Consider the following 14915-nt stretch of genomic DNA (forward strand, 5'->3'; position numbering starts at 1 on the left):
AAAGTAGAAAGTTGGGAATTTGTAGAGTAAGGAGGAAAATAATTTGGGAAAGCAAATGCATAAGATAGAACACTGGCAGGGAAGGGGTCATACTAGGGGTTACAGAGGACTATAGAATTATATTCCAAATGTTTTATTAGTGAGAGGGAACAGTTTGAATTTTTATCATTGAAATGTTTCAATGTCTACCAAGGTCATCTTCAAAGGGAAACTTGTATTGGGTAGCAGTTAAAAATAGTAATGAAATGATTAGGCCTTTAACCAAATAGTTTTTATTAGCTCGAAACTACTTAGGTGTTAACAATTGAACAGCTGAAACTCAATGACCAAATAATCTCCTGAAGCTAACATACACACAAAATATACCTTTAACATTATACTAAACTTCCCCCACCAAAGAAAACAGGAAGAGTGGTTATGTTCAGTTGATAGTGTTATTCTGTCATGTAGAGTTTCTGTTACATTCTGAATATCGAGTTGGTGTATTGTGTGACAGTTCTTTTTATTTACATTTTTTTTCAACACTGTCATGGCAGGAACATCTTCCCATTTTCACAAAAGTGTCTCATGAGCACAAGACATAAAGAATATTTCAAAGAAGCTCCAAGAATCTTTGCTCTCAGAGAGACATTTTTAGTGTGTACACGGACTCTAATATTTGCTGAACTCCAGCTGCAGTTCTAGTCTCTGCACTCACCCCTGCTCACCCCTCCCATTTATCCCATTATTGCTTTCAGTTGTGAGATGAAAACGTTCTCTTTAAAGTAAATTGGTTCCCCTAAATAAAGACGTGTCCAAATAGCTACTTTAGTTTTGTATTTAATCTCAAGCGAAAAAAGATTTCAGGATGTAGAAAACTCATTCGTGTCTCAGTGACCTTGGTGTTTTTCTCAATAAAAGGTCATTATTATCACATTTCTTAGTTTTCTGGTGTATGAAATAAAGTTAGAATATGTCCTTACTAGTTCAGTACTATCAATTTCATTTTTACTTGTATAAGTTTTATAATGTGTAACTTTTCGTGTATTTCCAAAGTTTTTTCCTAAGTGGGAGAGTGTGATGGGACACCTATGAGAAGTAAAGAAGGAGGACAGAAGATTAAGTGAGGAAAGCTTTACAGGCCTCGATGCTCATCTGTCACCTGTGAAAGAAAAGGAAGGACAGCTAGATCAGGAGTGGAAACATAGAAATGAAGATCTCAAGGAGGGTTAGCAACAGGGGAGTGGGAGGAGGAGAAGGGGGGCGAAGGTACAGAAAATAAGTAGCATAGAGGGTAGGTAGAAAATAGATGGGGAGGCAACAATAGTTTGGGAAATATAGAATCTGAAGAACTTGAGACACGTGGTCATAAACTAAAGGGGGGTAATGGTGGGGACAGGGGGGTAGAATGGAGGGGAACGAAGGGGGGAATAGAACAACTGTAATGGCATAATCAATAAAAAATGTTTATGATTCAAAAGAAAAAGAAAAGAAAAGGGAGAAAACAGGATTGGACAGGGAGAGCCTCAGACTGATGTGGACCCAGGGAAGTCTAAGCCAGCCACTCCAGTGGGACACTCTGGAGCCAAGGTTGCCTGTTTGAGAAGTCCTACACTGGGTAGAAATGGCTAGACCCTAGTAACATTGCCGTGCTCAGTCACAGGTGGGGGCTTCATGGGACAATGGTGACATCAGTTTGAATTCCACTGTGGTAGGTCCCAAAGGTGCTGCAGCTGGAGGCTATTATTAGCTATTATTAGCTGCATTCTGCCAGCTGAAGGGAGATCCAAGCCAGGCACCTTCACGCTAATGTCACTTTCCTCAAAACAGTTCAGTTCTGAGTTCATAATTTAGATTATGGATTGTCAGAGTCTCCTAATTCTCCTCCTTTTGGTCAGTCGTTTAGCTATCTTTTGAACTCTTTAACAGATTAGTCTCCTAAAAGATCATTTTATCCCATCAGTCCTTTGTTAAAAAATATTTAGTGTCATGGCTGTAAAAAAAGAAGGAACCCTTACCTTTTGTGACAATATGGATGGACCTGGAGATTGTTGTGCTAAGTGAAATAAGCCAGTTGGTGAAAGACAAATACCGTATGTTCTCACTTATATGTAGAATCTAATGAACAAAATAAACCAATGAACAAAATAGAGGCATGGACACACAGAACAGACAGCTGTCAGAAGGTAGTGGAAAGAGGGTGATGGGGACTGTATGAAAGAAGGTGAAGGGATCAACCAAAGAACACTTATGCATAACCTGTAGACACAGACAACAGTGCAGCGATGGCCAGAGGGAAGGAGGCGGCAAAGGGCCCCTGAAAGTGGGCAAAGGGGAAAAATGGGGACATCTGTAATGTAAACAATAAAGAAAAAGATATTCAATGTCTCCCTAAGTCCACTTACTAAAGCCCACTCTAACCTGGTACTCAAGGCTAACACGAGACTGATCCTAACCTATTGTTCCGTTTTTATCTAACTTTGTGTTCTCTCTGGTCAATCTATGTGGGACCTACTTCAACATTTCAATTATACTTACATATATTTTGTTGCACACACAGTACTCTCTATTCCATTTATCACACCCTTTTCCCTAAGTACCTATCAAAAGCCCAGCACATCTTTCAAGGCCCAGTTTACATTTCCTATCTTACAGAAAGCAATATCTGGCCCTTCCTTAGAAATAGTTCTGTGTGTCTTCCGCTTATTTATATTATTACTCAAATTTTAATGTGAGCATGCCTCTTTCTCAGCTATACTGTCACTTCCTTTCGGAAAAGAGGAGCACACTTTTTTTTTTTAACTCTGTAAGTACTCTATCATTGATTGCAGAGAGATAAAGGAGGAAATAGATGGTAATATAAAAATTAAGCGAGAGCCCCGGCTAGTGTGGCTCACTGGATTGAGTGCTGGCCTGCGAACTAAAAAATCACCAGTTCAAATCCCAGTCAGGGCACATGCCTAGGTTGTGCGCTGGGTCCTGGGTTGGGGTGTGTATGTGAGAGGCAACCCATCCATGTTTCACATACTGATGTTTCTTTACCTCTCTTTCTTCCTGCCTTCCATCCTCTCTATAAATGAATGAATGAATGAATGAATGAATTTTAAAAAGAATAAAGAGAAGAAACTTCAGGGTGACATAGGAAAACACATCAGGAAGTAAAAGAATGCTTTGTGCGATGGTTTTGTGGGAATGGATGACCACTTTCTGTTTCTTAGGTGCACACCAGGGCAGAATTCTTTACTCAAAGTACAGAGATGTTTAGGCTATCTATGGATGGGCTTTAAGAGTGTGATGATCAAAAAACTAATGTTTTTTTTTTTTGAAGGGCTGGTTCTTTATTTTAAAAGGACATTTGTTGCCCTGGCTTGTGTGGCTCAGTGGATTGAGTCCCGGCCTGTGAACTAAAAAGATATCTGTCAATTTTCAGTAGCAAAATATTTGCACTTTTGGTTTCTCTTTCTCCCAATTGGCTCCCAAAGAGACCACACCAAACAAGAGGACATTTTAAGCCAATAAGCTGCTGGATGTGCACCTAATAGACCTCACAGAAACCTCACCAGAAGGAGAGGATTGGGTAAGGAAAGAAACTTAGAGATCAGCACACTGCCAGCCCAAAGGGTAGAGAGGTCTCATAGCCAGAAGGATGGCCAGTGTGCCCCAACCCCAAAGAAGCAAAGTTTCGAAATAACATCAGACTTTAAAAAGTTTTGTATATAAATTAATCAAGATTTCTCTGGCACTAACTGAATAAAGCTCAGTGAGATGGCACTTTTTAAAGACAGCAGTTTCAGACCCAGAAAAGGGTGATGGGTTTTGCATGGATAAATCACTGGCAAAAACATAATTTTCTTTCGTTCAAGGTGGCAGGAGAGCAAATAACTGGTTGTTTCAACATAAGGGGTATGTGATCCTTCCTGTGAACCATTAGGAAGGGGAGAGAGGTGAGACAAGGATTTAGTTTCAGACAGAAAGGTCTCACCATTTTCATTTGCAAAAAATCTCTTTAACATTTGTGAAAAGTTTACATGCATGTATATGCAATTTTTCTAGAATAAGATCCATAGTTTTTAATCTGATTTCCAAAGGGGCTGTGATGATAAAAAAAGGTTTAAAACCACTTGACCAGAGAAGACAGGATTGAGTGTGATTGGGCAAGTAGGAAATCATTGGTAATCTTAAAAAAATAATTTCTGGACTTCCAGCCAAGATGGAGGGGTAGGCGGAAACACTGTGCCTCCTCATACAACCAAAATTAAGGACAACAAAGATTTAGAAACAAAAAACGACCAGAACAGACAGAAAATTGAACTGTACGGAAGTCCGACAACCATTCAGTCAGACCGGTAAGAGGGGCAGAGTTGGGAGCCAGCAGAGGGGTTGCAGCAGGAAAAGGTGGTGGCTGCCAGACCTGGGAGTGCAGGCAGCAGGAGCAGAGCACGAAAGGCATTTGGCTAATCGCAGTCACACATTTGCGTGCAGATAAACTAGGTAAAAAAGGGCAGCAAGACAGACTGCGCAACCTGTGGCCCCAGCGCCCAGAAATAAAGCCTAAAACCACCAATTGAAAAGGTGCTGGGAGAGACTCCCAGCCTCACAGGAGAGTTCATTGGAGAGACCCACAGGGTCCTAGAACGTACACAAGCCCACCCACCCACCAGGGAACCAGCACCAGAAGGGCCCAGTTTGCTTGTGGGAAGCGGCAGAGGGGACTGAAGTCCGAGAGACAAAGCGGAGCAAGTGCTATTATTCCCTCTCTGACTCTGCCCCCACATACAGTATCACAACTCAGTGACTGGGTTGCCCCACCCTGGCGAACACGTAAGGCTCTGCCACTCGTATGTAACAGTCACGACCTGGTCAAAAAATTGTGGCTCAAATGGAAGAATAAATCGAAGCCCCAGAGCCAATACTTCTGAGCAACCAAGAGATAGCCAACCTATTAGATGCACAGTTCAAAACACTGGTGATCAGGATGCTCACAGAACTGGTTGATTTTAGTCACAAATTAGAGGAACATATGAAGGCTAAACTAATTGAAATGAAGGGAAATGCACAGGAAACCAATAGTGATGGAAAGGAAACTGGGACTCAAATCAAAGGAGTGGACCAGAAGGAGGAAAAAATGACCAAACAGAAAAGAATGAAGAAACAAGAATTAAAAAAAAAAAAAAATGAGAGGCTTAGGAACCTCCAGGACAACTTTAAACGTTCCAACATCTGAATGATAGGGTTACCAGAAGGTGAACAGGAAGAGCAACAAGTGGAAAACTTATTTGAACAAATAAGGAAGGAGAACTTCCCCAATCTGGCAAAGGAAATAGACTTCCTAGAAGCCCAGGAACCTCAGAGAGTCCCAAAGAAGGTGGATCCAGGGAGGAACACACCAAGACATATCATAATTACATTACCCAAGATTGAAATGAAGAAGATAATTCTAGAAGCAGCAAGAGATAAGGGGACAGTCACCTACAAAATAGTTCCCATCAGACTGTCAGCTGATTTCTCAAAAGAGACCTTACAGGCAAGAAGGGGCTGGAGACCTTACAGGAAAGAAGTATTCCAAGTCATGAAAGGCAAGGACCTACATCCAAGATTGCTCTATTCAGCAAAGCTTTCATTTAGAATGGAAGGGCAGATAAAGTGCTTCTCAGATTTGGTCAAGTTCAAGGAGTTCATCATCACCAAGCCCTTATTATATGAAATGTTAAAGGGATTTATCTAAGAAAAAGAAGATAAAAAAGATGAACAGTGAGAGGACAGCAAACTCACAGTTATTAACAACCACAAACAAAACAAAAGCAAACTAAGCAGACAGCTAGATCAGGAGCAGAGCCACAAAAATAGAGATCACATGGACGGTTAGCAACAGGGTGGTGGGAGAGGGGGAGAAGGTACAGAGAATAAGTAGCATAGACGGTGGGGAGAAAATAGGGGGAGGGCAAGAGTAGTGTGGGAAATGTAGAAGCTAAAGAACTTAAGACACATGGACATGAACTAAAATGGGGGAATGTGGGTGGGAGGGGGTATGCAGGGTTGAGGGGAATGAAGGGGGGGAAATGGGTCAACTGTAATGGCATAATCAATAAAATATACTATAAAAATAATAATTTCTGAAGACTGATGAAAGCAGATGCCACAGCCTCAGGATTTAAGGAGTGAGTGGGTGCTGAGGAAGTGGAGGTAGCAAATATAGATTTTCCTTCCAGAAATGTATCAGTGAATGGGGAGGCATATATGATAATTTGAGAAACAGTAGACTCAAGGGAAGGCTCTTTGAATAGGAGATACTTGAATATATTGGCAGAGGAAGAGGTGAAATAAGGAGAGTTAATAGAGAAAGTAGGTGGAGAAGTGTCCGGGGAGTTGTGTTATGCTGTAGCAACAACCTCCAAAGAATCATGACTTAAAACATGAGTTTATTTCTTGCTACTGCAAACCATGCAGTAGATAACTATCCTCTATCCTGAGATCCATTGACCCAGGCTGCTTCAGGCTTTGGGCTGAAGAGAGAGGCAGAAAGAGAGATGAAGGAGTGATGCCCAGGGATCTCACTGCCATGACTATGAAGTAACACCTGTTACCTCCACTCATGTTTCATTAGCTAGACCTCGTCACATGGTCACACTTAATTGGGGGTAGGGAATGTAGAAATATGAAAATGAAGTTAGTGGGCATATAATTATCTTTGCTACATGAAGGGATCAAGAAAACAAAGAGAATTCTGGGGAGTTCGAAATGACATTGTTTTTTAATATTCCCTTATTTTCCTACAAAAACAAAGCAAGTTACATAGAAAAAGCTAAAACCCATTAACATCAATAACATCTTTTGGTAGCAAAGTATGAACTCGCAAATATATACATGTGGGTACACATGATAGCAACAAAATTATCTGTGGGAGGAGGTAGAAGGAGCCAATCCAAAATAAAACACCTTACCAAAAGAAGCCCCCAAAGACATGTGGGATTGAAGTATAGAGAGTTCATCTGAGGGTAGCAGTCAAAATGGGGGAGGAGTTTGTGGGCTCCATTTCTCAGGTGAACACAGGGAGCTATGGGACGAGCAGATAGTGCTAGAGTGCTCTAGGTTCTGTGAACTTCAATACCAACCTGAACTCCCTCCTAGGACTAAGCCTTGCATGAGAGAGAAGTTGCTAAAACAGGACACAAAACAGGCCATGTGTTATAACTACCAAAAATAGTATACTAATTATGGAAATTCTAAACCTGGAAATTTATTATTTGGTCTATTTTCCGTACCAATTACGTTCATTATCATTGTCTGATCTCACATATAAGACAATATGCGCTTGCTATGAGCCCACTTGGTACCACTACAATACTTTGATAGTAAAATGCACTTAATACAGAGACCCTCCAAATCTGACCATAAATTCTCTTCCATTATCGATTCCCAGGGAAATTTAAAGTCTAAAGATTAAAACCCCTTACAAATTAAAGTCCGAGGAAATTAATGTTTGAAATCAAATTCTCTTGCCCTGGAGATTTTTAACTTCAAAGAAATTAATGTCCAAAATTCATCCTTCTCACTTCATATTTCACACGCTCTTTATTAGAGAGGTTCTTAAAAATTAAATGGGGTTGAAATTTTTTTGTGAGGACTTGTAGTTTAGAGAGAAATAATATCAAGTCTCTTCTTGAGTTTCTTGTAATAAGACACAAATTATTACAGGAGTGTCTCCACACCCATTAAATTTAGGAAAATCTATTCACCAATCTCAAGTGTAGTTATTTCAGGCAAGATTATGCTCCCAAAGTCTATTGATTACTGTTGTCAAATACCAGGTCAGAGACTTTGAAGTCAGGGTGAGAGGGAAAAAAATTCTGAGTATTTTCTTTACCAAGATGGTTAACCTGACATAAAGGATCTAGAATCTATTTCCTGTAAACGTAAACTTAATTAGGAGGTGTTAAATTTGACACTTTGAATTTTTCTTTTCTAGTGGAAAAATTTACTTATCCATGTTAACTCCTACTTTTAAGCAGCATTTGAGATTGTGTTGTTTCTTGCAAAATCTAGAAATTTGTAGCGGGGATGCCCAACCTTTTGGTGTCTCCGGGCCACACTGGAAGAAGAAGAGTTGTTTTGGGCCACACATTAAATATACAAATACTAATAAAAACTGATGAGCAAAAAAAGGCTTTAAGTAAATTTATGATTTTGTACTGGGCTGCATTCATAGCCATCCGGGGCTGCATGCAGCCTGTGGGCCATGAGTTGGACACCCTTGTGAGTTTGAAGACCATATCAGGCCCACGACGCCACGTCTCTCAGTTGGTTAGAACATTGTCCTGATGTGCCAAGGTCGAGGTTAGATCCCTGGTCAGGGCACATACAAGAATCAACCAATGAATGCATAAATGAGTGGAACAACAAATAGATGTCTTTCTCTCTTAGAGAAAAAAACAAAACAAAAAGACTATCAGGACACAGGCTATTATGTTGCAATAACAAAGAAGCTGAAAATCTTAGTGGCTTGAAACAACAACATTCATACTACACATCTATCTTGGATTGGAACAGAGTTCTTTCCACATTGTATTAACTTAAGGAATTAGGATGATAGAATATTCATAGGTTTGTCCATGATCATCCCGAAAAGGACAAGGGAATGTGACAAGTTATACCTTGACTCTTTAAATTTCTGCTGAGAGGTAGCACATTTCTTCCACTAACATGGCTTCCATTCACATTCCACTGGCCAAAGCATGTTGTGTGGCCTTCTAACTTCAAAGGAAGCATGGAAGGACAAATTCTTACCTTCAGTGCTACATTTAGGAAGAGCTCTATCTACTAATTCTACTTGTGTTACATCTTGTAAGCCAACAAATTTAGTCTTTGGCCATCAGCTGCTGTGACTGCTTTCAGCTATAGAATAACTGAAGTTAGTGTTTCCCAAACTTGCCTGATCAAAATAATCACTTGGGGAAAGATAAAAAATCCAATTAAAAATGGGCAAAGGACCTGAATAAACACTTCTCCAAGGAGGACATACACATGGTTCCTAGACAAATGAAAAAATGCTCAACATAACTAGTCATCAGAGAGATGCAAACTAAAATGATATCACCTCACACCTGCCAAAATAGCTATCATTAATAAATCAACAATAAGTATTGGCAAGGATGTGGAGAAAAGGGAATCCTAGTGCACTGTGTAGGAATGCAAATTGGTACCACCATGGTACTGAAATTCCATGCTGTTTTGTAGAAAAAAAGCATGGAATTTCTTCAAAAAATTAAAAATGAAACTGTGTTTTGACTCAGTAATTCCACTGCTGGGAATATACCATACCCTAAGAATCCTGAAACACCAATTTAAAAGAATATATGCACCCCTATGTTCATAGCAGTGCTGTTTACAATAGCCAAGATTTGGAAACAGCATAAGTGCCAGTAAATAAGTGAGTGGATTAAAAAACTGTGGTACATTTATACAATGGAACACTACATGGCAATTTAAAAAAAAAGGGACTCGCCTTTTGCAACAATACAGATGGAAGTGGAAACTATTACACTAAGTGAAATAAGCCGGTTGGGGAAAGACAAATAGCATATGACCTCATTTATAAGTAGAATCCAATGAACAAAATAAACTAACAAGCAAAATAGAATCAGAGGCATAGTAACATGGAACAGACTGACAGCTGTAAGAGGGGAGAAGAGTGGTGGGGACTGGTTCATAGAAAGCAAAGGAATTAGTCAAAAAACATATACATGACCCATGGACATGGACAGCATTGTGGAGATTGACTACAGAAGTGGGGGATGGGCTGGGTGGGGGGGAGGTAGAAAATTGGGACAACTGTAATAGCATAAATAATAAAATATTTAAATAAAAAATAATCACCTTGCTGCTTATTTTAAAAAAGCTGATTCCTATGTTCTATTTCTAAAGAAATGATTCGGGAGTAAAAGACAGAAAACTACTTGAACAACAATTAAAATAAATAAATTTTAAAAAAAGAAAATGATTCAGTAGATCCGAGATGAGACCTGAGAATCTTTTTTTTTTAATTACCCTCTGTTATGAAAGGATTAAAAAGTACAAATTGGCAGTTATAGTATACAACAGCATAAGGAATATAGTCAATACAATAATATTGTATTGACTGTGTTTGGTGCCGTGTGGGCATAAGACTTACCAGAGGGGTAACTTTGTAAATTATATAAATGTCTAACCACTATGCTATACACCTGAAACTACTATAAAATAATATTAAATGGCATCTGTAATTGAAAAATAAACAAGAATAAAATAAATAAACAAAATTACCCTCTGTTAAGCCAAGAAAACATCCCTCTTAGCATAGCTTAAAATTTTTTTTAATATCTTCTTTTTTAGAGCAATGTTAAGTTTATAGCAAAATTGAGTGGGGACTTTCAGACAAGATGGCAGTGTACATAAACATGGCTTGCCTCCTCACACAACCATGTCGAAATTGCAACTAAGCTGTAGAACAGTGAGCATTCAGAGCTGTCAGCAATCAAGCTGAATGGAAATCCTACAACTATAGAATTGAAGAAACCACGCCAAGACTGGTAGGACGAATGGAGATGTGGAATGGGCTGGTTTCACATCCATGCATGTAGATGAAAATTAGGAGGGATATCTCAGGAGAGAAGAATCCTCGTCCAGGTTTCCAGTGCTAGAAAGAGAAGTCTCCATAACTTCTGGCTATAAAAACCAGCAGGGATTGAGGCTGTGGAAGATAGAAACTTCTGGACTCTCTGGCAGTTACTGTTAGAGGGCCCATGCACAGACTTAGGAGCAGCAGACTGAAAGGCATTAGAGACATATGGGAAGGAAATGAATTGTGGGCATCAGGAAGACAGCTGGGGAACAGGTTGCTTCTGGACAGAAGTACTGGCCGAGCCCACTATTCTTTCTGAGCCCTGCCCCAACAGAGCCACAGAGCCAGCAGGAGGTGCCATATCTGAGACCATCAAGCTGGCTCACCCTGGTGATTTCCTGAGTCCCAGCCCCACCCAACTTTCTGGCCCACCCATGCTGTTTCCAGTGGCTTTTCCATAGGAGTGAGTTATCTTGGCCCATGCTTCAGATTTTCCTAAATTCTCTCAAACAAGAAGCATCTAGCTTTAGCAAGCCTAGTACCTCTCGATAAGTTGCTCCAGGCCTGGCACTAGCAGGAGCTGGCCTGGGTTCACAGCTTGGCCTCGCTGGGGCTCATTTAAGCCCAGCACAAGTACCAGCCATCTGCAGATCACTTTGCAGCCGATGCTATGTGATACCAGACAGAACATAGGCAGTGGCTGGCCTTGGATTGCCAACAGCAGTCAAGGCCCAATTACAACAGGAGGAGGGTGTACACAGCCCACACAGTAGATATTTGGTACCCAGCCTGAGTAAATGCACAGACTGTGCCACTGGACCCTACAGGACACCTACCACTCTCCCAAGCCTGAGAGTTGTAGCAGCTCTACCTAATACATAGAAACAAACACAGGGAGGCTGCCAAGATGAGGAGGCAAAGAAACATGGCCCAAATGAAAGAACAGAACGAAACACCAAAAAAAAGAGCTAAATGAAATGGAGATCAGCAATCTATCAGAGGCAGAGCTCAAAACACTGGTTATAAGGTTGCTCAATGAACTTGAGCAGAAATGAAGGATACACTAATTAAAACAAAGAACAATTTACAGGGAATCAACAGTGGATGAAGCCGAGGAACAAATCAGTGTTTTGGAACATAAGGAAGCAAAGACAACCATTCAGAACAGCAAGAAGAAAAAAGAATTTAAAAAATGAGGATAGTGTAAGGAGCCCCTGGGACAACTTCAAGTGTTCCCACATTTACATGGGGGTGCCAGAAGAGTAAGAGAGAGATCAAGAAACCGGAAGCCTATTTGAAAAAATTAGGAAAGAAAACTCCCCTAACATGGTGAAGGAAATAGGCATACAAGTGGAGAGAGTCCTGAAAAAGATGGACCCAAAGAGGCCCACACCAAGACACATCATAATTAAAATGCCAAGTGTTAAATATAAAGAGAGAATGGCCCTGGCTGGTGTGGCTCAGTGGATTGAGCACTGGCCTGCAAACCAAAGAGTTGCTAGTTCAATTCCCAGTCAGGGCATATGCCTGGGTTACAGACCAGGTCTCCAGTTGGGGGTACATGAGAGGCAACTACAAATTGTTTCTCTCCTTCTCTTTCTCCCTCCTTTCCCCTCTGTCTAAAAATAAATAAATAAAATCTTTAAAAAATAAATATAGAGAGAGAATGATAAAAGTAGTTATCTATGAGGGAGCTCCCACAAGATTGTCAACTGATTTCTCAAAAGAAATTTTGCAAACTAGAAGGGGTTTGCATGAAATATTCAAAGTGATAAGAAGCAAGGACCCACAAACCAATATAACTCTACCCAGCAAAACTACATCTAGAATTGAAGGGCAGATAAAGAACTTCCTAGACAAGGGAGAGCTAAATGAGTTCATCACCACTAAACCAATATTATATGAAATGTTAATAGATTTTCTTTAAGAAGAAGAAAAAAGCATGAACAATAAAATGGCAATAAATACATACCTATCAACAATTGAATCTGAAAAAAACAAGCAGAACAGAAACAGAATCTTAGATATAGAGAATTTGTTGATTGTTGTCAGATGTGGAGGGGTGTCAGGTGGATGGGTAAAAGTTGATGGATTAAGAAGTGCAAATTGGTACAAAAAGTTACAGAATAGTCATGAGAATTTAAAGTACAGCCATAGGAAATAAAGTAGCCAAAGACCATATATGTATGACCCATGTGCATAATCAACTGTGTGGGGGTTGCCTGAAGGAGTAGGGAGGGGAGCTGGGTGGTAGGGGGCATAAGAAGAAGAATTAAGACAACTGTAATAGCATAATCAATAAAATAAAATTTTAAAAATTGAGTGGGAAGTACAGAGAGTTCCCATATACCCACTGACCCCTCACATGCACAACCTAGCCTGCTAACAATATTCCATACCAGAGTGGTACATTTGTTACAATACACAAACCTACAATGATACATCATTATGACCAAAGTCCGTATTTTACCTTAGGATTTACTCTTGGCAAAGAGTGAGTTTGTAAAACTCTAATGCAGGGATGTCAAACTCATTTTCACCAGGGGCCATATCAGCCTTGAAGTTGCCTTCAAAGGACTGATATAATTTTAGGACTGTATAAACAGTATAAATGTAACTACTCCTTACCAGTTAAGGAGTTGAAATTACATTCAGCCCTTTGAAAGCAATTGTGAGGCTGATGTGGCCCCCGGTGAAAATGAGTCCGACACCCCTGCCCTAATGGATTTGGAAAATGTATAATGGTATGTATTTAGAGAGAGGAGAAGGATGAATGGCCAAATGTTTTTAGAGAAGTGAAACACTTTGTATGATACTGTAATAGTAATCTTTGGCAACCATTTGTTCTTTTCACTGTCTCCATAATTTTGCCTCTTCCATAGTGTCATAGTGTGAGTCATTCAATATGTAGCATTTTCAGGTGGGTTTCTTACACCTAGTGTTATGTATTTAAGCTTTCCCCATATTTTTAAATGTTTTAATAGCTCATTTATTTTTTAGTGTTGAATAATATTCCATTGACTACATGTATCACAGTTTGTTTATCCATTCACCTACTGAAGAACATCTTGCTTGATTCCAAGTTTTGGTAATGATGAATAAAGCTGCTATAAATATCTGTGTGCAGGTTTTGTGTGGACTTAAGTTTTCAACTCCTTTGGTAAATACCAATACAAAGTGCAACCACTAAATCATATGATAGAATTTATTTAGTTCTGTGAGAAACTGCTAAGCTGTCTTCCAGGATGCCTGTACCATCCTACATTTCCACCAGCAACAAATGAGAGTTTCTGTTACCCCAATCCTCATCCTCATTTGGTGTCACTGGTGTTTTGGATTTTGGCCATAATCAATAAATAGATCTAATTTAATAGACATGTAGTGGTATCTCATGGTTTTAATTCACAATTCCCTAATGATATATTATGTTCAGCATCTTTTCACAACCTTATTTACCATCTGTTTGTTTCCCTTAGTAAAGTGTCTGTTTAGGTCTTTTGCCCAGTTTTAATCAGGTTGATTTCTTCTTCATCATTGAGTTTTATGACTTCTTTGTATATTGTGGATAACAGTCTTTTATCAGATACATCTTTTTGCAAAAATTTTCTCCCAATCTGTGGCTTGTTTTTACATTCTCTTCAAAGTGTATAGCACAGAACAGAAATTTTAAATTTTAATAAAGGCCAGCTTATCAATTACTTCTTTCATGGATCATGCCTTTGGTGTTGAATCTAAAAAGTCCCCATACTCCAGGCCATCTAGGTTTTCCTCTATGTTATTTCCTAAGAGTTTTATACATTTTCATTTTACACTTAAGTGGTCATCCATTTTGAGTTAGCTTTAAAGTCATAATCCATTTTGAGTTAGTTTTTGTGAAAGGTATAAATCTGTGTCTAGAATCACTTTTTTCGTGTGGATACCCAGTTCTAGCAGCATTTTAAAAACAGATTATTTTTCTTTATTGCATTGTTTTTGCTCCTTTGTCAAAGATCAGTTGACTCTATTTGTGTGGGTCTGTTTCTGGTTTCTCTATTCTGTTTTACTGATATATTTTTCTATTCTTTTGCCAGTGCTGCACAGTCTTGATTACTCTGGCTTTATATTAAGTCTTTAAAGTGGTTAGTGTCAGTCCTCTGATTTTGTTCTCCTCCTTCAGCATTGTGTTCACTATTCTGGGTCTATTTGCCTGTTTATATAAATTTTAGAATCAGTTTGTAAATACCCACAAAATAACTTGCTGGGATTTGGATCTAGGTGGCATTGAATCCATAGATCAATTTGGGAAGACCTGACATCTTGACAATATTGGGACTTCCTGCCAATGAACATAGTATATCTT

The 14915-nt window shown here is 39.4% G+C and overlaps 1 protein-coding gene across 1 annotated transcript in view; it reads left to right on the plus strand.

Annotated features, from left to right (window-relative positions):
* ACYP2 (acylphosphatase 2) overlaps nt 1–14915 on the plus strand; it is a 212445-nt gene that overhangs the window by 10274 nt on the left and 187256 nt on the right. The window lies entirely within an intron of this gene.

The sequence above is a fragment of the Artibeus jamaicensis genome, unplaced genomic scaffold (assembly GCF_021234435.1).
Source record: "Artibeus jamaicensis isolate MK-2021 breed Jamaican fruit bat unplaced genomic scaffold, CSHL_Jam_final contig_465, whole genome shotgun sequence".
Classification (NCBI taxonomy): Eukaryota; Metazoa; Chordata; class Mammalia; order Chiroptera; family Phyllostomidae; genus Artibeus; species Artibeus jamaicensis.